Source organism: Acomys russatus, chromosome 10 (genome assembly GCF_903995435.1).
Source record: "Acomys russatus chromosome 10, mAcoRus1.1, whole genome shotgun sequence".
NCBI classification, from domain to species: Eukaryota; Metazoa; Chordata; class Mammalia; order Rodentia; family Muridae; genus Acomys; species Acomys russatus.
In genome coordinates, this window is record NC_067146.1 from 58,299,781 (window position 1) to 58,322,189 (window position 22,409).

The window sequence follows — 22,409 nt, forward strand, 5'->3', positions numbered from 1 at the left end:
TGAACATTAAATAAACATGAGTGACAAGCTTGCTTAGGAAATAATAAGTTATGTAGGTCATTCAAATTTTGTTTAATCTTGAAAGTTCAAGAAAGGGGTGAAAATGAAAAAAGAGACAATTCTTGTAAATGGATCCATTTTGATGTTCAACTAGAATAAGCTTTTAAAATTTTTTGTATAGATAGGTGAGCACACCTTTAATCCTAGTGGTTGGGAGGCAGGTGGATCTCTGTGAGTTCAAGGCCAGCCTGGTCTACAGAGTGAGTTCTAGGACAGCCAAAGCTACAAACAAAAATGTGTAGAAAATGATATATAATTTCACAATGAACATATTTGATTTATTGTTTGTATAAAACACAGTGTTTCTTACAGCTTATGAATAACCACGTTTCCTAAGCAAGACTTATTATTTGAAAACAAAACGAGTGATATAAATAGGAGGAGCCGAGAAGGCGTATCTGCCTGGAAGATGCAGGCAATATTTTTAGGAAGTGCCATTTCATGGGCATCTGAGACTTTTGTCATGGTTTAGATGGATGACCTGTGTTGATGTGTGGGTGAATCATATTAACAAAAGTCTGCGCATCAAAGACTATGATGAAAAATATAATTAGCCACAACAATGAGAGTATGTTGTCTATGATTTCTATTGATCCTAAGGAACAATAGAAAACACTAAAGGGATTCCATCAGCATGACAGGTGTGTGTGTGTGTGTGTGTGTGTGTGTGTGTGTGTGTGTGTGTGTTACAAGACCATCTTTATGGAGTGGTGTAAGGCTTGAAAAGCTAGAGAAGGTTTGATTTATTTGAGGATAGTTAACATATAGGAACCAGTTACTGAACAAAAGGCCTGGTATGTTCAGTGATATTGTAACTATTAGTACTTTTACCAACTTATTCGCAATAATGTATAGTTTTATTTAAAGAAAGTAGAATTAAGAAAAACTATGTTTATGTTAAAAAGAACCTCACTCTTTTTTGGTCTTATTTTTCTGTATAAACCATGCCACCCATAGAAATGAACCATATCTAATCTTTTAAATTAGCTCAAGCTCCAGATAACCAGTGTTCAGAGCAGCCAATGCCTGTCTCATTCAATGAGAGAGGGATTGCAAAAGCAGTTTTGTGTTGACAATGGAGTGCACTTGGTGTGGGTTATTAGAACCCCTTTAAGACCGACCAATAGCTTCTGCAGATCAGTCTGTGCTCCCACTTTGTGAAATGAAATAAGTGTTCTATATATCTATCTAGATTGAGACTTTATACAGCTTGTGAGGATATTTGTATGCATACAAACATAATTAATTGCAGTTTGAATTTTTTGTGCATTTGAAATAGTGATTCCAATAAACTTAAAATTAATGTCTATACCTTAGTAGGTGCTCTTCATTTTAATTAGATGCTTCTTAATAACTTAGTTATTAGGTTAGCATTCTTTAAATTGGACCATGGCCTGTTGACATGATTCTTTTACTTGCGTTGGTTAGACAGCTTTACAGCCTTTCCCTATGTGGATTTCCTTTGCATTGGTTTCTGAATGCTCTTCTATGTATTTGATGCCTTTCAGTTCATATCATATCTCATGTGAATGGAGAATATCTGAGACAATTTTACAAACAAGAAGTAATAATTTTAAATTAAAATTTATATGTAATGTATATTAAGCCCAAACTTTGCTAACAATATTTTAGACATAAGTAAAGTAAATTTTAGTAATTATAACAACAACAAAAACTGTAAGGAAGGTCCCGATAAATTATTTTAGAAAATCATTGTTCAAAATCTGATCATTGGAATTCGTCAGTGACACCTGAGGGAGGTGGTGAAACAAGCAGCAGACATGGCCTCGCATTGTGAGGGAGCAGGGTTATACTTCGCAAGCATCAAGTAGAAATGTGTACAGTGCCTGAGGAGCATCGCCCTGACTGATTCTGAATTCCCCATTTCTACCTCACTGCATGGATGGCAGCTCTGCTTCTTTCTGTCCCTTCTTAAATTGTTTCAATCTGTCCAATCTATGCAGAGTGATAGCCCAATCTGTGGAAAGTGATATGTCCCACAGTGAAGGTTGATAAGGAATCTGAGGGAAAATGAACAACAGATGATCTTTATGAAGGATTTGGTGCTAATTACTTCCCTCCTCCTACACAACTCAAATATCAGGAGAAGTAGAGGATTGCATTGTATGTAAAGAGCTGTTTCGAGGCTAAGCTGGTAGCTAAAAGATCCAAAGTGATAGATGTCTATACAAGATTCTAGAATACAGACATCCTTCCTAATCCAAGTACCTACTGAGAGCCCAGTGACCATCTATTTCCTCTGCTAATTTTACTAGCAAGTCTTCACATTTTGTTGTTGTTGTTTTTCTTGTTAGCTGGAAAACCAACTTAGTTCCAGATCTGTTGCTCAGCTACTTTTTAGATTCATAATTTAATTACTTTAATAAACAAGAGAGTTTACAGCTGACTTGGTGAAATTGACACTTGGGTTTCTACTAGCTTTATGACTTAAATCTTACTGGTTTTCGGAATACAGATTTGCACATGAAAATTCTTTCGAACCGTGGAGCCCCTACAAAGGAGCTTATTTGTGGGTTATTTCTTCCTTAAATACAACCGTAATTTCACTGTTAGTGGTCTTGTTTGTCAGTAAATTTGTTATAAAGTTTAGCATTAATTTTCTTCCTTTGTTGACAAATTCCTGTAAACGTTTTCAAGGGCGGAAGATAGCTGGCTTGTACTTGGCGTTGCTGATTTGAAGATGATGTTGATGAGAACCATTTGGTTGGAATTGCGGCGTGGCAACTGCAAACTGTAAGGAGAACGCTTTGCTTACAGCATCTGAGGAGAGAACCGGGTAGAGTACAGAACTAACCAGATGCTCCGAGGCCCTTTGGACCCATTTGCTCCCTTAGACATTACAGACCACCAAAGGTTTCGTATATATAACTTACTGCTATGGGTGTCTGTCATATACGAAATTTAAAAATATCCTCTCTATTTTACTTAAAATAACAATAAACATTTGTTTCATTTTGTTTTTAGTGCTGGGATTTGAATGGAGAGCTCTGTACAAGCTGATTTAAATCCCAGACCTGAAAATGCATCTTGACAGTTTTGTTTTGTTATGTTTTGTTTTTTTCAGCAAAAGAATCTCCCCCCCCCATTCTCACATAGTGATAAGGCCAGTGCTGTTTTACTTTTTTCTTTCTTTTTTTTTTTTCTCTTTTCTTTTAGTAAATGGCTTAATGTGCAGCTTAATAAAGCACAGCTGGATTCTCCTACCTTCTGCATTCAATTCATTCTAATATGGTATTTTGGTTCAATGGAGAAAATTTGGCTTCACGTATACGCATCTTAAAAATGTGCACTTTGCTAACTCTCTCAAATTGTTGTGGCTATTCTTCATCATGGAGCTCTGCATTTAACATGTGCGCTCTTTAAAGACTAGTGCTGTGGGAAATTTGAAATAAGGTTGAAAGACTTTTCTCAATGATTTTTTCCCAAAGGAATCCAACTTTCAATTTAAAAATTCAATATTCCAGTCATAACAAAACAAGACCAAAGACATTCTAGAATTTGATTTTCATCAGCTACCTTCTTAAACAGATGGCATGTACCCACATCTCTGGTCATGATTTTATAGTTCTTAGGTAAGTTTGCTTTAATGTTTATTATCTTGGGACTTTTTTTCTTCAAGACTTTTTTCTTATTCAAGTCTTGTTCCTTCAAGTCCTTGGTCGATATTGTTTTGGAGATAACCCAATGTATACACGGATTAAATAGATGAGCCAACAGCAGGGGGCAAAGGTCACCTCAGTGGTGTTTGGCCTGGTGTTCTACTCTTCTGGACATCTGTGCCTGCGCCTTGAGAGCAGGGAGGAAAGCTATCTAAGCAAGCAGAACCTTTGCTTGAGTTGAGAGCTAGAGTGATTTTAAAAGAAAATGTCTGTTTCTGTCATTACTGTTTGTGCCCCAAAATGATGCAGAATACACATTTCCTGTCATGACACATATTTAGACTGCTTTTGATGATGTCTCAATTTTCTTTGTAAACATTTGTACAACTTCTTATCAAAACCTAAAAATTCTTTTCTTCTGTTAAAGTAAAATTTTCTCCTATTCGGATGATTAAAAATAATGATACCATTCTTTATTGACAGATCAAACAGCCCTGCTAAAGGATTTGACTATCATATTCAGATGCCTAAGAAACCATCCTCTGACTTTTGTTTCTGTCCTGGGGAACATACTGTCTTCTCTAGGATACTGTGAATTCTAAAATTAAATATGAAAAGTAACAATAACTAAAAAGACTTAAGACCAAGTAAGTGTGTATCAGCCACTGGGCAAGCGTCATCTATCTTACCACGTATCAAGGATAACCCTCTTCAGGGCAAGCCCATGGCTCCATCACAGAGAACTGATGGAGCATCCTCCATCCTATAGCCAGGTTAGCTCACATTGAAGAGCCAAGTCAATCAAGCCTGAGCTGTTTGGGGCAGAATTGAGAATGACTATTCCCATGGCTGCTCTCCTATACAACAGTGTGAGGTAAATGGTGCGCCTATGCCAGGAAGTCCATTTTCTAATGTATCTGTTAAGGAGAAAAAAAAGCAACTCCACCCCCACCTCCAATTCCACAAAATTTCAAGTTCAAGACCTATTAGGAATTCATATAGGTTTGTCTTTGAGCAGCCCTTGGTTATGGATACAGATTTTGAGTACTGTAGTTTCAAATATTTTATTTTATTTTTTAATGGTTTTAAGAGATTCAGTCTAGCTTTTGCTATTTAATCATCACTGGAAGTGGAGATCTCATATGTTTCCAGTAGTTGTTACCTGCCTTAGGCCCTTGTGTAGATCCTACTTGCTTGTATGTGCAACCCTTTTCTGTAGTGCTGGCCTCGGCTGGCTATGTGCTTTTTAAAAACTTGCCTAGATGTTCACAAGCAATGGTGGCTTGTTCTTATAGTGTCTGCAGTGTCTGCAGCTCTGTTTTAGGTAAGATTATGACTTCGTAAGATAAACTTGGAAATATTGGCTCTTTTTCTAATATCTAGAAAAAGTTATATAGAATTCATATTATCCCTTTATTAAAGGCTATATCTGAACCAGGCATTATCTTTGTGAGTTTTTGTTTTATTTTGTTTTGTTTTTCTTCCTGAGAAGTAATGTGTTTACAGACATAGAACTATTTGGATTTTCCCCCTATAGAGTGAGGATGGATATTGTGAATAAAAGTTTGTGAAAAGAACCCACCTTCTATGGAATCTTCTGCAAGGCTGATTGAGTGTGGAGAAGTTGGAATGTTGCAGGCCCAGGTTATAATTTATTTTGTGTTTCCTTAGGCTTCTTCATGGCCATTCCTTGTCCAGCTCTGTTTCATCTGACACCCTATGACTAACAGGTAAAACCTTTTGGAATATATTACATTAACAGACCCCTACTTCAAGCAACCAACAGGCTAAGAATGCCATCAGACAGCATCTGAGACCTACTGCAGAGCTTTTCCTGTTTCGCTTTAACCATCTACCTAGTGTTTCTAGCAATTAAATTTGACAAATGCCTTGCCTTATGATTTTCTTTGTTCTGTTACTATCAAGCTTTGTCAGACTGTTACCACATTGGAACATGGAATTAGGAGTAACTCAAATGTATTCTTGGGCCATGTTGACTCCTACTTGGCTCCAGAATAAGCAACTTCTTATCCCTTTTGAGGCAAATTCTGTACACACACACACACACACACACACACACACATTTTGTTTTGACAAATTGGTCTAATGGTTTAATAGCTTGCATGAGTAGCTGCTAGCAGACTGTTGTGGCAGTTCTGGAGGTCACCTTATAAACGGGAGTGGAGATGAGGTGAAGCAGGTAGAGTTGGGGTTCTGAGTGGGTTTTGGGCTGTAGAGGTTAAACTTTAAGATCCTACTGGGGTTAGGCCACCTTTTACTAATTATTTACCATATGGCTTCAAACGTTGAATGAAAGCAATCAGATTTGCTTCTTTCTCGCAATGCCTCTTGTTTTCCAGCCAGGGAAAAATATTTGTTGAAGTCAAGCAGGAATCTTTGCTTCATTGTATTTGATACTTTTGCAAAGCTGTGACCAAAATAACTAAGAGGGCAAATTAAAGAAAGCAGTCTATTTGCACTTTCTCTCTTGAAAGACTTAGTGCATCCTGGCAAAGCATGGTAGAGCAGCAAACAGCATGGCTGTCAAGAAGCACAGCGGAGAATACAGGAAGGAACCAGGGCGAGGTAAGGCCCCAGGAACATGCGCCCAGGAGCTTACTTGCTCCTAGAATCTTGCAAAACAGTGCCACCAACATTCAACACAGGCCTGCAGAGAGAATTTCATATTCAAACCTTAACAGTCATAACCGGAGAGTGTTCTGTGGAAGGGCTCAGCCAGAGGCAGGTCTGGCCTTGGGCAGGCTGAAGGCCCCATCCTCAGGGCTGATGAAATATGCAGCTGCACTCACAGAGTGCTTGGTGTTGCTAATTTCAGTTAAATAGACTTTCAAATTTTAATTTACATAACATTAACACATTCCCCTGAGAAGCCACATTTTATAGAGACTTTTCCTTCATTGTCCTCATGCAATTAAAAAAACCCACAGGGCATTCATTCACACTTGTAAAAGTGACAGGCTGTGCTTTGTGCCCTTTCATTCACACTGCTTCTGATCTTCCCTCACTAATTAAAAAGGGAATTTAGGGTAACAGAAACAGTGCACTTTGGCTTGGAAGTTCTTGCTTTGGTTTGTCTGATTATCTTCATGGCCTGCCTCTAAGGAGGCTGAAGAGAGTTCAACTGTTTGAACCATCTTTGTGGAACTTTCAGTTTAGCGTCTATTACCTGCTACCTTTACTTCAGCCAATAAGGGTGCCCTTATATCATGAGTCCCCCTTATGAGGAACACAGGATTTAAATTAGGTCTTGGAATGGAGAGATGATTTTAGAATGAGGAGAAAAGGTAGCTGGTTATTCTGGGTAAGAGAAAAAAATGTCAGTGAGCTCAGAGAGGAGGAGAATGTCAGGGATATTTTATGGGTTATGCAGTAACCAGTTTTGTTGGATCGCAGTGATGGGTGGCTGATATTGGTTGATAACTTGATACACCTGTAAGAGAGGACCTCCACCTGTCTATTAGAACTGCCTCCATTGGACTGGCTTGCAGGCATGTCTGTAAGTCATTTTCTCCACTGTAATTTCTGTGGGAGGTGGCGCTGCCCCTGGACAGATGGTCCTGAGTTGTATAAGAAAGTAAGGCAATCAAGCCAAGGGGAACTAGCCAGTAACCAGTACTCCTCTGTGGTTCCTGTCTTTTACCCTTGCCTGGAGTTCCTGCCATGGTTCCCTTGATGATGTACTCTAATCTGTAAGCTAAAATAAGCCTTGTCTACCTCAAGTTGCTTTTGGCAACAGAGAAGCAAACTAGGACAGAAATTGGTACCAGGAGCATGGGTGTGATGGCCAGGGCCATTTTGGTTTTCGGGAGTATTGTGAAAGGCATTTGGAACTTTGGTCTGGAAAGGCACTTCAGAGCTCAGAGCGTGCTAAGCTGTTCTGTGGGGACTTAGAAGATAAGGATGCTGAAAGAAATGTAGACAATGTAGCCCTGGCGTATGAAGTTTTGGAGGGAAAGTTTTAAAAACAAGCGTTTAGCTTTTGAGATTATGCTATAACATCTTCCCTTTCTTCCCTCCTAACCCTCCCATGTATCAGTACTGCTTTCTTTCAAATTCATGGCCTCAATACATATTTCTAAATATATACATACATATAGAACACACAGATATATGCCATATATATTATATTCTGGGCATATATATCCGTAAATTATATATTCCTAGATAAGTAAGTACAACCTGCTCAGTCTGCATAATGTTATTTGCTAGTATGTTTTCAGGGGTAACTTCTTGGCATTCTGTATTCAATTGTTGTGCTCTTCTCTGGGGAAGACCATGTCTCCCATTCTCTCCTTTCCTTAGTTGCCTGTAGTTGTTTGTATAGGGCTGAGGCCTTGTGAGCTTCGCCTCTTCCCTGTCACAATGCCTGTTGGTGGTGTACTTGTTCTACTTTTGTTTAGATAGCTGTACTCATGAGACTTTGTGGATGTAGTTTCTGACATTTCCAGGAGTCACAGTCTTACAGAAAATTCCATTCCCTGTTCCTCTGCCTTTTCAAATCTTCCTGTCCTCTCTTCCGTAATGTTTCCTGCGCCTTAGGTGCATGAGTTGTGTTGTACGTGTATCCACTGGGACTGGGCTCCACAACTCTGCATTTTCATTGGTCGTGATTTTCTGTAATGGTCTCCATCTGTTGCAAAGAGATGTTTTCTTGATGAGGGGTGAGCACCACACTTATCTGTGGCTATATTTAAAATGTAGTTAGGGGTTATGCTGGTTTAGTAAAGTGGCCACTGTGGGTTTTCTTTTCTTTTTTAAAGACATCTTATTAGTACAGTATTTATTTGTCTTCTCTCTGTCAAACCCTGAGACAAGCACTTCCCCAAGACTTCCTGGGGAGGTATAGGAAAAAGGTACAGGACAGACAGGACACAAGGGACACGAAAGAACTATGGGGGGAGGTGGAAGTGGAGACATCTGCTTCACACGGTGAAGAGGATGAGAAAGGACACCATTAGGCAACAGAGCCCCATGGCCTCTGAGAGGGAAAAGCCAAGAATTGTGTGGGAGAAGAGCTGTTGCTTCAGGGAAGGGTTCCTGGTGTAGCCAATGGCAAAGCTCCCCAAACCAGTCCCAATCCCAGCCCAAGAGCCAGCTGCCCCAACTGTAGCAGTCCCAGCCCCAGCCCCAGCCCCAGCCCCAGCCCCAACTGTAGCAGCCCCAGTGAACTTGGCATGTGTCTTGATGTCCTTTGAAATGGCACTGGTTTAGAAGCTGTAGCTAGAGATGAGTGAGCCGAGGCTCCCACTGGTGGGTGCCTGTGGGCATTTCAACTCCACTACAGCTCTCAGCAGCTGAGAGGAGCTCCTGATCAAGGAGTGGGTAGAGACAAACTTGGAGCAGGCATATATTTTCAGGGATGAGAGGCCAAGGCAGAGCTGCTCCCAGGGTAGAGAAAACAGAGAGTCATTGTAGGTTTTCAAACCTCCAGGATCAATGGCTTTATTAGCCCTAGGTAGTTGCCTAGGTTTCCTATACCAGGCAGGATTTCCCTCTTGTTAAGTTAAAGGGGCTTTTGTTACTGTCCTGGTCTGATGCTCCTGTTGACCCTTAAGGTTGCTGTGCCATGCTGGTGGTTGTTGTGGTTTGTAGGAATCATAGCTGGTCAGAACTATGGGTCGCGTCCCTCCTTTGGAAGCTTACATGGCACCTTCTGGAACCATGAAAGCTTGGGGAGGAGGCTTGCAGATCAGTCTCATCTCAGGGTGTTTGGGCCCTATTTCTGAAGTGCATAGTATTTTCAGTAATAAGGCCTTACATTCCACCTCTGGAGGGCAACCAAGGGCAATCGTGGTAGCTTATAATATTTGTGGAGTTTCTTGAACAACCCTGACCAACAACTCAAAAAAAGAGCTTCTCTTGCATGGCATTGGAATTTTTGTTAGATGGTCAATGGCTATTTGAAGAAGCATTGTCAACCCAGATGGGAAAAATCTAATTTCAACTATATATGTATATTTATGCACTGACTTACATGCATTATAGATATTTTAGATGGATAGTAATATGATTCCTTATGACCATTTCAGACATCCTTACTCTTGTTTTACCCTCCTTTCTTCTTTTGTACTTATCTGCCTCCTACCTCCATACTTAGAGCTCTCCACTTTCCTCATGTCCTTTGTATTACTTGGGCCTTGCTATTCTCCTTTTCACCCACCCTTCCCTCAGTGATGGTCCCATTTTTAACTTTCTCATATGTGAAGATTTGGAGCTAGGCACCTCAGATAAGAGAGAACATGTGACGTGTGTGTTGGGGTCAACTATTGGATAAGCAGTCCCTTACATTTCTATTCTAATATGTAGTATAATGGTATCTTGTGGTTTTAATTTTAAAACTGAATATCTTTTTATGTATTGATTTTCTCTGTATAATGTTTTTGACTTTTTGTCTAGTTGACTCTTTTCCAGTGCTGAAAATGGAACCAGGGCTTCAAGTACACTAGACCATGGCCGCTGGGTATCTCCAGGTCCCGTTGTGTATTTTTACTGTTGTTTATTTTCTCACTGTTGAGTTTGAATGGCCTTGGTGTGTTCTGGATACAAGTCCTTTCTGGACTATTCTGGACCACTGCTGGTCTGCAACATGCTTTAGTAGTGTTTTTTCAAGAACCAGCTTTTAATTTAATGTATTTATTTTTGTGTTTATGCGTCTATGTGCTTACGTACCCTATTATGCCATGGCATGTGTACATAAGTCAGAGGACAACGTGAGAGAGTTGGTTCTCTCCTTCTAGCATGTGAGTCCTAGGCACTGAAATCATTGTCAGCCTTGGTTAGAGTGCCATTTTGCTGGCCTGAAGTTTTAAATTCCAATAAAAGTCAAATTTATTTATTATTTTGTGAATTGTGCTGCTAGTGCTTCTAGTTAAGAAATATTTGGGCCTAGGGATGGTGTTTAGTTTGCAGAATGGACACCTATCGTGAACATAATTAATTTCCAGCACTGTATGAAAACAAGTATAGTGGCATGTACCTGTTAGTCCCGATCTTGGTATGTGGGGGCAGAAGGAGCCAAGGTCATCCTTGGTTACATAGTGAGTTCAAAGTCAGCCTGTGATATGTGAGACTCTGTATAAATAATAAATTAGCAAACATTTGCTTACTTCAGGAAGAGAGAAAGCAACAATTTAACTTATTTATTTACGGCTTTTATCGATAATGCTGCATAATTTTTAAATTGTAAGTTCAGAGTATCTATTATTACAAGTATAAAAAGTTTGAAATGATAATTTAGATTTTAGAATACTTGTATAGATTAGTTGAACACCCTCCCAGCTTAACATTTTGAAGTTCAGTTTCTGGGTTTTCAGTCAGGGGCACTCAGCCTATAGTTGCTAGCATTTAACCATTAGAAGATTTCAGGTAAGCTATCAGAACTTCCAATTTTCCTTAAAAACTGGAAGAGCTGGGAGTACTGGTCCCCACTCTGATGTGCTCCTTTGAATGGAGTTATGCTACAAAGTGCCAGCCCCACTGGGTGGCCTCAGTTGGGAGGATGGCTGTAGTTACTGTGTTTTGCACAAGTGTAAAGCTAACTAATTTGGAGAAGATTTTGAAGTCTTTAATTCTAGCATGTAATGATCGACTTAGCAGTGGGTGCTCCATCTTGCTTGGGTGAGTACCGAGACCTGCCAGTTCAGTGCTAGATTTGGGGCTCTGAGCTTTACAAATGCTACAACCATTTTCTTTCTTACCCTCGAAAACCTCCCTCAGAAGGTTAAGAGAGGCAGTTCTGCCGGGACAGAGCTGGAATGAGCCAGGGCATTCTGGAAGGATGCCCATAGTTACTGTTTTACTTTTGCCATGAGGTAGAGTTGAATAATCTCTAGAGATCCCCCCTTTATTAAGCAGATTCTTTTCTCTTACACTATAATCTGAATAGTTTCCCTTCCCACTTCTCCCAATTCCTCCCCATCTCCTCTCCTACCTACATTCACACTCCCTTTCTGTCCCTCATCAGAAAAGAGCAGACTTCTAAGAGGTAACAAATATGACAACATAAATATAATAAAACAAAAACCCATCATATTGAAATTGGACAAGACAACCCAATGGAAGGAAATGAACCCCAAGAGAAGGCACAAAAATCAGAGACCCACTTGTTCACACAGTTAGGCATCCCATAAAAGTACTAAACCGAACTTTACATAAGTATGCATGGAACCTACTGCTAATACCATTCTGTTTAAAGTACACTTCAAAAAAATACTTTTTAATATTATATTTAAAAGCTCAGATGAACAGTGAAGTACCAAAATTTCTCTAAGAACCACAGTTGTAGCCTACATTTCTTTGAAACTCCATTCCAGTTCTTCAGATATATAATATTTCAAAGATTTTAATATCCACTTTCTTTTCTCTTTTGCATTTTGCCATCTCTGGAATGGGTTGTCCATGGCAAACTTCCTGCTGTCACTAGCGTCTGTGCATGTACATCAAAACTTTCAGGAGGAGTGTGACCTGCTTGGAATGAAATCCAAGAGAGGGTGCTGTGGCTCTGACATTTAGCAGCACGAACAGCATGATGCTAAGGCCTGGCCAGTCGTAAAGTGGAGTTGAAAATATTAAATGCTGGCGCACATGTAGAGTACATGGAACTCTAAGTCATTGTTGATAGAAATGAAAATGAGTCCTGCAACTAATGAGACCAAACACTAGTCACCTTTGATGCCATAGACATAGTAACTGGAAGAAATATCCAGAAAGAGAAGCAAAGAGAGGGAAGGGTTAGTGGCAAGATCCACCAAGGTACATTCCCATGACCCATTTCTTCCAACTAGGCCCCATCTTCTAGGTTCCCTTACATCCTAATAATGCCATCAAATTCTGATTATAGACTAAAACATAGGTTAGGTTAGAGTCCCTATAATCTTCTGAAAACACGAGCTGCTATGCAAGACTTTAAACATATCAAGCCTTCAGTGATGTTTATGTTTTAAATCATAGTACACCAGCATGGAGGTGTATTGGGTATTATTTTTTAAAAAACGTAAGCACAGGTCTTTCATATGACACAGCTATTCAACTTCTTGGGATCTGTTTAAAGGAGTGGGAAAAAACCGGCACACTGAAAAGACGCCTGCGTGCTCACACTTACTGTGGCACGAGTCACAATTACTAAGAAATGGTCTACTAGGTCCCACTAAGGAGAAGAATAGAAAGAGAACAGGATAAAGCATAGAGTGGAATACTACACAGCCCTCTGAAGAGTGAAAACACAGTTTACAGGAAAATGGAAGGCACTGGAAGGCTAAGTAAAACACACCATGCACAAAGTCAAGTCCCTCATATTCTCTGTCATATAGAGATACTGGAACAAGGAGGCAGCACTAGGGTGTGAAAAGAGAATAGAGGAGAAAAGGGAGGCTGTATATGATTGGCACATACAGTTTGTATGTGCTGAATAATTACTTGGAACCCTTTAACCAGAACAGTTAATGCAAGCCCCATCACTAAGTACTAGGAAGAAGTTCTGTGTTACCCAAAGCATTGTGCTATGGTTTGTATAGTGCTCTTCCCCTCTTTGTTGCAGAGTCTAGTATAGACAGATCATATGATTATAAAATTTCTGAACTGAGAAATAGAAAGATACTTTTGTTGTTGCTATGCCTTTTAAAGGATTGATATGAATCAACTCATATCAAAGGAGGCATTAAGGCACTTTTTTTTTTTTTGGAAAGACTGAAAAAATAAATGTAAAGGGATTTAAAATTTCATTCCTTAGATAACATTCTTTCTCGAATTGCTTTCAAATGCATCCTTTAAAGGCAAACTTCAAGGTATCACTTGGGGCCATACATAAATACTTTGTCTTGTTTATTGTATATAAGCATCATTGAGATCTTCAGAGTTTATTGTGGAAGAGGATTTAGCACTTCATAAGTTTATGTTTAAGACTGTGCTATGGATCGGTCCCTAAGCTGTAATGGCCACAATAAGTAGCTCTAACATTCAGTATGTCTGGACTGTTTGCTGTTACTCTACTTGATAGTTTTTTGAGAGCCGCTTTGATCCTCTCTTCTGAAGAGGAAATCAGAGTTAGCTGTAAGTCATTGCAGTGTCTGTGTGAATCTATGACTTACCTTGGTAAAGGAATGGTGACACCATTTCTCTAACATAATAAATCTCAGATACTTCAAGGGCAGATACTTCAAAGCCCAACTTACCATTTTCTTTCCACTGTTTCTGGTAGAACTATACCCATTACGCAGCCTTTTGTTGACAAATACAGAAAACTAAATGGTCATCGTTTGCCTTCTGTGAGCATCTCAGGGGAGAAGCTGCCTTAAAAGCTGATGGCTCCTCGGTTGTGGTTGACAGCAGATGAGGAAGACATACATTCAAATCTAAATAACCTTCTTCTTCGGCTTGACAAGTCGTACCACCTGATCTGGATGTCAGCTGATCTCAGGGCCAGGGCCCTTCTCTCTTGGGTTTTGATTCCTGCCTAAGGCAAAGGATGTTCAGATGTTTATTTCCTCAGAGAGGGGTGGTTTCATAATGTTACCATACTATGTGAGAGTTCGCGCCTCACTACTCCTGCCTCATATTTTTCCCTTTTTAGTCAGAATATAATCATATCAAAATTCTGCCATTCATTTTCAAAAAATTGGCATAGTGTATGAGTTTCTCCATCTCCAGTTTTCTGAGGGGGCTTGTGGACTATGCCTCTGGCTTATATAATTTCTGTTGAGTTTTTTTTCTTTTTTAAAAATACATTTATTTTATTACACATGTACAAAACAAACTACATACATAAGAGCTTATTTTTGGCTGTGCCTGGATGTGACTGGCCTCTTCCATCTTCAGTGTCATCAGCATGGAACTGATAAGATTACTATTCTCCCAATACTGCTGTGACTTCCACTGTCTTGATTTCTTGTTTAAGAATCCTGTATTAACCATTCTGCTACAAAAACAAACAAACCTGACAGAAACAACATAGCAATCAAAGTTTACTTTGGCTTGCAGTTTCAGAGTACTGAAGCCTGTTGTAGTGGGGAAGGCGCTACAGGGTGGGTGGCTGCATCCACCATGATGGGAACATGGAATCGATGTCCCTCTGTCACTATGAACCAAGAAGTAAAGAGAGCCCTGTGGGGCTATAACTGTCAAAGCCCCCCTCTCCCCACCATTGCCCCAAGTCCTCAGTCTGGCCCTGTCCTCTGAAAGCTGAACTGCTTCCCACACAGTGTCACAGAGTTCAGTATATGCTCAAAAATAAGCCTAGAAACCACACCACAGCAAGTTCATGAGATTCCTCATGACCCTTTAATTATCCTTAAATGAAATGAAAGAAATAATGAAAGAAAATCGTCAGAATGGCTAGGATCAAAAACTCAAAAACTCAAGTGACAGCACATGCTGGCAAGGATGTGGAGAAAGGGGAGCACTCCTCCATTGCTGGTGGGAGCACAAACTTGTACAACTGCTTTGGAAATCAATCTGGTGCTTCCTCAGAAAATTGGTAACAGTGCTACCCCAAGACCCAGCTGTACAACTTTGGGCATAGAACTGAAAGATGCTTCACCATACCACAAGGATATTGCTCAACTATGCTCATAGCAGCTTTATTCATGATGGCAGGAATCTGGAAAAAACCTAGATGTCCCTCAACCGAAGAATGGATAAAGAAACTGTGGTACATTTACACAATGGAATACTACTCAGCTATTAAAAACAAGGAAATATTGAACTTTTCAGACAAATGGATGGAACTAGAAAAGGTCATCCTGAGTGAGGTAACCCAGACCCAGAAAGACAAGCATATGTACTCACTTACAAGTGGATATTAGCCCAACATAGATGTCCTCTGAGAGAATCCACTCACCAGGGGATCAGGAAAGATGCTAGGACTCACTGCTGGACTCCGAGTGGAACACTGAGATTGGTATGGAAGAATGGGCAGATGGAAGGACCCAGAAGGTTCAGGAGCCTCAGGAAGAGTTGCTGGATCTGGACCCAAGGAGGCCTTCACAAACTGTTGCACCAACCAAGGACAATTTATTCAGTAAACCTAGATCACCTGTTTAGACCTAGCCAATGGACAGCTCATTCTCCATGGTAGTGAGGAGAGTGGGGACTGCATCTGACATGAACTCTGGTGCCTTTAATTTGGTCAATTCTCCTTGGTGGGGAGGCCCGGTGGCACACAGAGGAAGGGGAAGCTGCCTATCCTGATGAGACCTGATAGGCATGGCCATATGGTGGTGGTCAGAGGTCTAGGGAAGGGGAATAGGGTGGAAGGGGGAGGGCAGGTGGGAATGGCACGATACAAGTGAGGGGGTGATATTCAGGATACAACGCCACATTAATTTCTTATAGATCTCTGTAAATATCTATCTAAAACCTTTTATAGAAATAGGTTGAGTTTAATTGGATAACCTTTGTCTGTCGGCTCTTCACAGCCCCCAAACCTATCTAAAAACACTTTTCCATCATGCTTGTAACTTTTGTAGTGACTTTAGATGCTGCAGAACATTTAAAGCTCCACTATTATTGTGTATTAGTCTATACTCACTTTGTCACCATTTAAAGTTAAGGTACTACCATATGTAAAAATGTTAGATTTTATTGACACGTTACTTTTAAAAAGTGTGATTCTTTTGCCATTGTGGAACTTGTAGGCTAGCTTTTCTCTATCTGGGGTTGAAATGCACATATTTTAATTGTATGCTCTGTTTTTAGTGTTTCCTGCCTGTTCTTTCCTTGTTCCTCCAGCTATGATGGAAAAGGATTCTTCATGACTTTTGGCTAATTTTTTTATGTAGTATTTTTTTCTAAACATGGATTGTAACATACACACAGCTATGTAGTTTTTAGCACTACAGTGTATTATATGCATTTTCCCTTTAGTTAAATATATTAAATATAAGCATAATGCCTGTTTAATAGACCAGGTACTATTTTGTCTTACTGTCTTGAGTCCAGATATTTTGCATGCTCTGTAAGTTTAAGTAATGCTCCTGTGAACATCTTGGTGCATAATTCTTTGTCGGAGTCCTGATTACTTCCTTATGCTGTAGTCGAGCATCCAAATGCTGTCCATTTCTTGTGCCCAGCGACTAAACAGTCTGGCTGTTTTAACAATTGGAATATGGTGAATATCTTTTCACTCAATGGTCTCTAGAGCTTTTTTGATGACTGTGGGGCTGGGGTGTTGTTCATTCATGCCTTAAGGTTTTTCATGATATCCTCTAATAGTCTTTCAGTGATCTAGTATACCCATGAGAAGAGGGAAATAAACATAAAGTCTTTTGTATTTTATAAGTGATGATGTTGAGACAGTAAACTGTATGTGCATACACAGCTATGCTTGGCTGTATGCATGCATGGTTGTATATAAGCACAGCTCTGTGTGTGTGTGTGTGTGTGTTACGTGTGTGTTACGTGTGTGTTGTGTGTATGTGTGTTGTGTGTGTGTGTTTATGGCTGAGTGGACACACTTGTGTTTTCAGGTAGCTGCTTGATATCTCCCTATGAATTATGAAGATGTTAATACACAGGCTTTATCCACTGCTGCCAAATATTAGTTTTAAATGTCCTAAATTCCAAAGCACAAAAACTTAGCTGACTATAGTAAAATATTTTCTTTCATTTCTTAGCAACCTTTTAGTTTGGTTACTTCTTTTCTAATTTTCCATTATTTTTTAATGTCACATTCAAATTAAGAACAAACTGTACAGTGTATTCATGTTATTTCAGCTTCAATCTTTCATTTTTGGATCTTAGTCTATAGTTCAAATCAGGAAAGAGTTGATTGTACTCCATACCTGATCTCAAACTGTACTATAAAGCAATAGTAATTAAAACAGCATGGTATTGGCACAGCAACAGGCTGGTTGATTAGTGGAATTGAATCGAAGACCCAGATATGAATCCACACACATATGGTCACTTGATTTTTGACAAAGAAGCCAAATCCATTCAATGGAAAAAATTGCATCTTCAACAAATGGTGCTGGTCTAACTGGATGTCTATGTGTAAAAAAATGCAACTGGACCCATATTTGTCACCTTGCACAAAACTCAAATCCAAGTGGATTAAAGACCTCAACATAAAACCAGAGACACTAAGTCACTTAGAAGAAAAAGTGGGGAAGAGCCTGGAACATATTGGCACAGGAGACAACTTCCTGAACAGAACACCAACGGCCCAGGCCTTAATGTCAACAATTAATAAATGGGACCTCATGAGGCTGAGAGGCTTCTGTAAGGCTGGAGACACTGTCAAGAGAGCAAAGCGACAGCCTACAGACTGGGAAAAAATCTTCACCAACCCTACATCTGACAAAGGTCTAATATCCAAAATATATAAAGAACTCAAGAAATTAAGCACCACCAAACCAATAACCAATTGAGAAATGGGGCTTGGAACTAAACAGAGAATTCTCAACAGAGGAATATCAAATGGCTGAGAAACACTTAAAGAAACGCTCAACCTCCTTAGTCATCAGGGAAATGCAAATCAAAACTCTGAGATTCCATCTTATACCCATCAGAATGGCTAAGATAAAAAATTCAAGCGACACCACATGCTGGCGAGGATGTAGAGAGAGAGGAACATTCCTTCATTGCTGGTGGGAATGCAAACTAGTACAGCCACTTTGGAAATCTATCTGGTGCTATCTCAGAAAACTGGGAATAGGGCTTCCTCAAGACCCAGCTATTCCACTCCTTGGAATATACCCAGAAGATGCTCACCACACAAGAAATTTGCTCACCATGTTCATAGCAGCCTTATTCATAATAGCCAGAACATGGAAACAGCCTAAGTGTCCCTCAGTAGAAGAATGGATAAAGAAACTGTGGTACATATACACTATGGAATACTACTCAGCTATTAAAAACAAGGAATTCCCAAAATTTGTGGATAAATGGATTGAGCTAGAAATGATCATAATGAGTGAGTTAACCGAGAAGCAGAAAGACTCAAATGGTATATACTCACTTATATCTGCATACTAGCCCAAGGGGCATGTCCCATGAAAGCCTTCACTTACCAGGAAACTGGGAGAGAGGGGAGGACATCCTATTGGGACTCTAGATGAGAGAAGCATGGGAGAATAGCAAAGTAGAAGGATCCAGAGGGTCCTAGAAACCTACAAGTAGAACATTATGAAAGGCAGATTTGGGCCCAGGGGTCCCACTCAAACTAAGGCACCAGCCAAGGACAATCCAAGCGTTAAACTTTAAGCCCCTACCCAGATCTAGCCAATGGACAGAACATTCTCCACAGTTGAGTGGAGAGTGGGGTATGACTTTCACACGAACTCTGGTGCCTCATATGTGACCATGTCACCTGGAGGGGGAGACCTGGTGGCACTCAGAGGAAGGACAGCAGGCTACCAAGAAGAGAGTTGATACTCTATGGGCATATACAGGGGGAGGAAGTCCCCCTCAGGAACAGTCATAGGGGAGGGAAATAAGGGGAAAATGGGAGGGAGGGAAGAATGGGAGGATACAAGGATGGAATAAACATTGAGATGTAACAAGAATAAATTAATAAAAAATTTTTAAAAAAGAGTTGATTGTAGATACTAGTTTCAAAGAGAGCCCTTCCTCAAGGCATCTTCTCAGTAATTTATACAAGCTAGTCTCCACTTTGAGACTGTTTTTCTTTTTTGCTTATTTGTTTTTTATCTGACTTGTTTCGACCAAGACTGTTTTGTCAATATGAAATACCTGGAGCTTGCCTTCTCAGCTGTGTTTGCTTGGATTGAGGAGTGGGAGATTATACACCCTCATAAAATCCTATGGGTCTCATAGAGAAGCAGATCATAGAGTCGTGTGTTCCTGACCACTGTGTCTGTGCTGACTTCTTTGTCTCACTCGGCATGCCATGACAACTGAGTATTTGGTGTGACCCATACAGGGAAGTACAGGTCTTATGTGACCACTGTATATTGCTGAGATATGTGAGCTGATTAGTCTATGGTACTGTTAATTTCCACTGAAAAATTTGAAAACCCCCAGGTGACACCGAAAGTGAAAAATAAGACTATTCACAGGAAAACACAGGTTTTATCACATTTTATCCTGTCATGAGGCTATGGAGAGAGCATTAAAAAGCAAACTTACAAAAGCCTCACAGGCAGTGCTGACACCAAAGAAAATGGCTGAGCAAACAGAATGCAGTCCCCAGAAGGTGTACTTGGCTCTGTGCTTCTTGTGGATTCTGCAGAGGGAAAATCAGACACTGCATCACACACACACACACACACACACACACACACACACACACACACACACACACACACACACCCCGTTTGTATAATTCCCCAAGATCCCACCCTCTGTTTTCAAATTTAGTCCACTGTGAGGACAGAAAATTGAAACTTAGTTTCATCAGTCCCATATGTGACTGAGCTGTCTCACTGCTGTTCCCAACCTCATCTCCTCCTACACTTAAAAGTTAGAGCTGACGGCAGGGAAACATGGGGAGATAGGACAGTATTTGTCTCAACAGTGATTTCTGTCAGTAACATTTGTCCTATTATATTCCATTAAAGCTTAGCTTTGATAGCAGAGCACGTGCTCACCAGTCTGGAGCAAGATGTAACCCAGAAGAATATGTTCCTGTTCTTTGTCTTCTGTACTTTCCTAGGGACCACAGCAGTCACCCGAGAGCCACTGGTGGCATTCAGCGCACATCTCTTTCCAATGTGATTCACAGAAATGTTTGAGCAGGAGCTTGGTGGACTCAAGGGAACATTGTAGACTCAATTGTCTTAACCAATATATTTTATTACAACTTATTAGGACTCAATTGTCTTAACCAATATATTTTATTACAACTTATTAAGCGAGTGTACATCATTTATAACCCGACTAACCAAAACAATAGTAAAAGAGGATTAACAAACACAATAGCAAAACCATAAGGATATCAGTTTAGAGGAGTGATTCTCCTAGCGTAATCAGTAGGATTTTTTCTCCTGGAACCTGAAATAACCAGAACCCAGAACCTCAGCAGGCTCCAAAGCCCCGAAGCCTTCCCACGAGTGGTTCTCTCTAGGAGCATCTCAAAGTACAGTGATGAACAGCCAAAACTATCCAAAGTCTCTAAAAGGCGCTGCCTCCGGTTCTGGGCTCATTTATATATCTCCTCCCAGATCTTTTTAGCTGACAACAGTCAAGCTCCGCATGAGGTGGTTGGTCTTCTAGTGGATTAACCTCACCTGTTCTTTCTCAAGACTGTTCTGATCCCACACTTGGGATCCTAAATAACAGGTTTATCTCTCCTTCAGAACATGGCCTTGGTGTACTCTGAATGGTGTTCAGTCTCCCTTTAATCTAAATCATCTAATTATGGTTAAAAAAAAAAAAATCCTCCAAGACTAAGCACTCTATGTATAAAAGCTCCACAGCAAAACTTAGCCCAGAGGAATTTCTACTTCTGAATTTAATTTGCCAGGAGACTTCCTAGATCTGAATGGAAGCCACTGTTAAGGGCACACTTTTGGGGTAACATGTATGGCATGCCATGTTTCATATAACCACCACACTGCCATAAACAAAGATGCATAGTTGGGGTATGTTTCCATATAACACACTAAAAATAGGATTGTAGAAAGAAAAGGTGTCAGATTGGATGTGTCTCAGTGAAATGTGAATTGTATTTCTCCTGCAGCTGAGGTTCTTCTAGGCTGGATAAATGAGATTTTGGAAAATGCTATAAATTGTAGTCACATAAGCACAATTGGGCAAACTGTCCTGGCTAGTTAGTGTTATGTCAATTTAACATAGCTAGAGCCATCTGAAAAGAGGGAACTTCAGTTGAGGGAGTGCCTCCATAAGACTGAGCTGTAGGCAAGGTTGTAGGGCATTTTCTAAATTAGTGACTTATGTAGGAAGGACCAGCCCAGTGTGAGTGGTGTCGTCTCTGGTCTGGTGCTCCTGGGTTCTGTAAGAAAGCAGGCTGAACAAGCCATGGGGAACAGTAGGTAGCACCCCTCCATGGCCCCTGCAGCAGCTCCTGTTTTCAGGTTCCTTCCCTGTTTGAGTTCTTGCTCTAACTGCCTTCTGTGCTGAACTGTTAAATGGAAGTGCGAGTGAAATAAAGCCTTTGCTCACCAAGCTGCTTTTGGTCTCAGTGCTTCATCACAACAATAGAGACCCTAACTAGGACTGCAACCATTTCAGCACGGGATGCAGAGGTGTGGAGGGGGGACAGGTAGGATGGTTTTCTTTCCTAATGTGTTAATGGGAATCCAGACTTTGGTCTAAAGATCTGAACAGACAAGCCAGCCTTGTGTCAGTGGATGCATGGAAGCAGACTCAGCTCGGCATGTCTTCTGCAAGTAGGGAAACTGCTGTGAGTGACCACAGAGGCACTTCTGGGGCAAGACATGAGAAGCTGCAGCTAAGGTGTGTTTGTTGGACTATGAAATCCTTCCCTAAGGAATTTCAAATATATAAAGGTTGGAAAAATTCTTAATAAACATGTTCTCCTACTATATTCACAATAGGATCTCATACTCAGAGAACTGGATTATTTTAAAAACAAATTCATTACAAGTGGCTAAAGAAATGGCAACCAATAGCAGATTGGAAGTTACTTAACCTCGGCAAAGCAGAACCTCATTTAAGTAAGGTATGAATTAAAATAGGAAATATATTATTAAAGTAATGTATTGGAGAAACTGCAAACAGCTTTACCCATCTCAGAAGTTTGAGAACTTTATGTTTTCATTGTCATGCAAT

The 22,409-nt window shown here is 40.2% G+C and overlaps 1 pseudogene; it reads right to left on the reverse strand.

Moving 5' to 3' along the window:
- Positions 1-8,623: 8,623 nt before the first annotated feature.
- Positions 8,624-9,792, reverse strand: LOC127194156 (ATP synthase F(0) complex subunit C2, mitochondrial-like; annotated as a pseudogene).
- Positions 9,793-22,409: the final 12,617 nt, after the last annotated feature.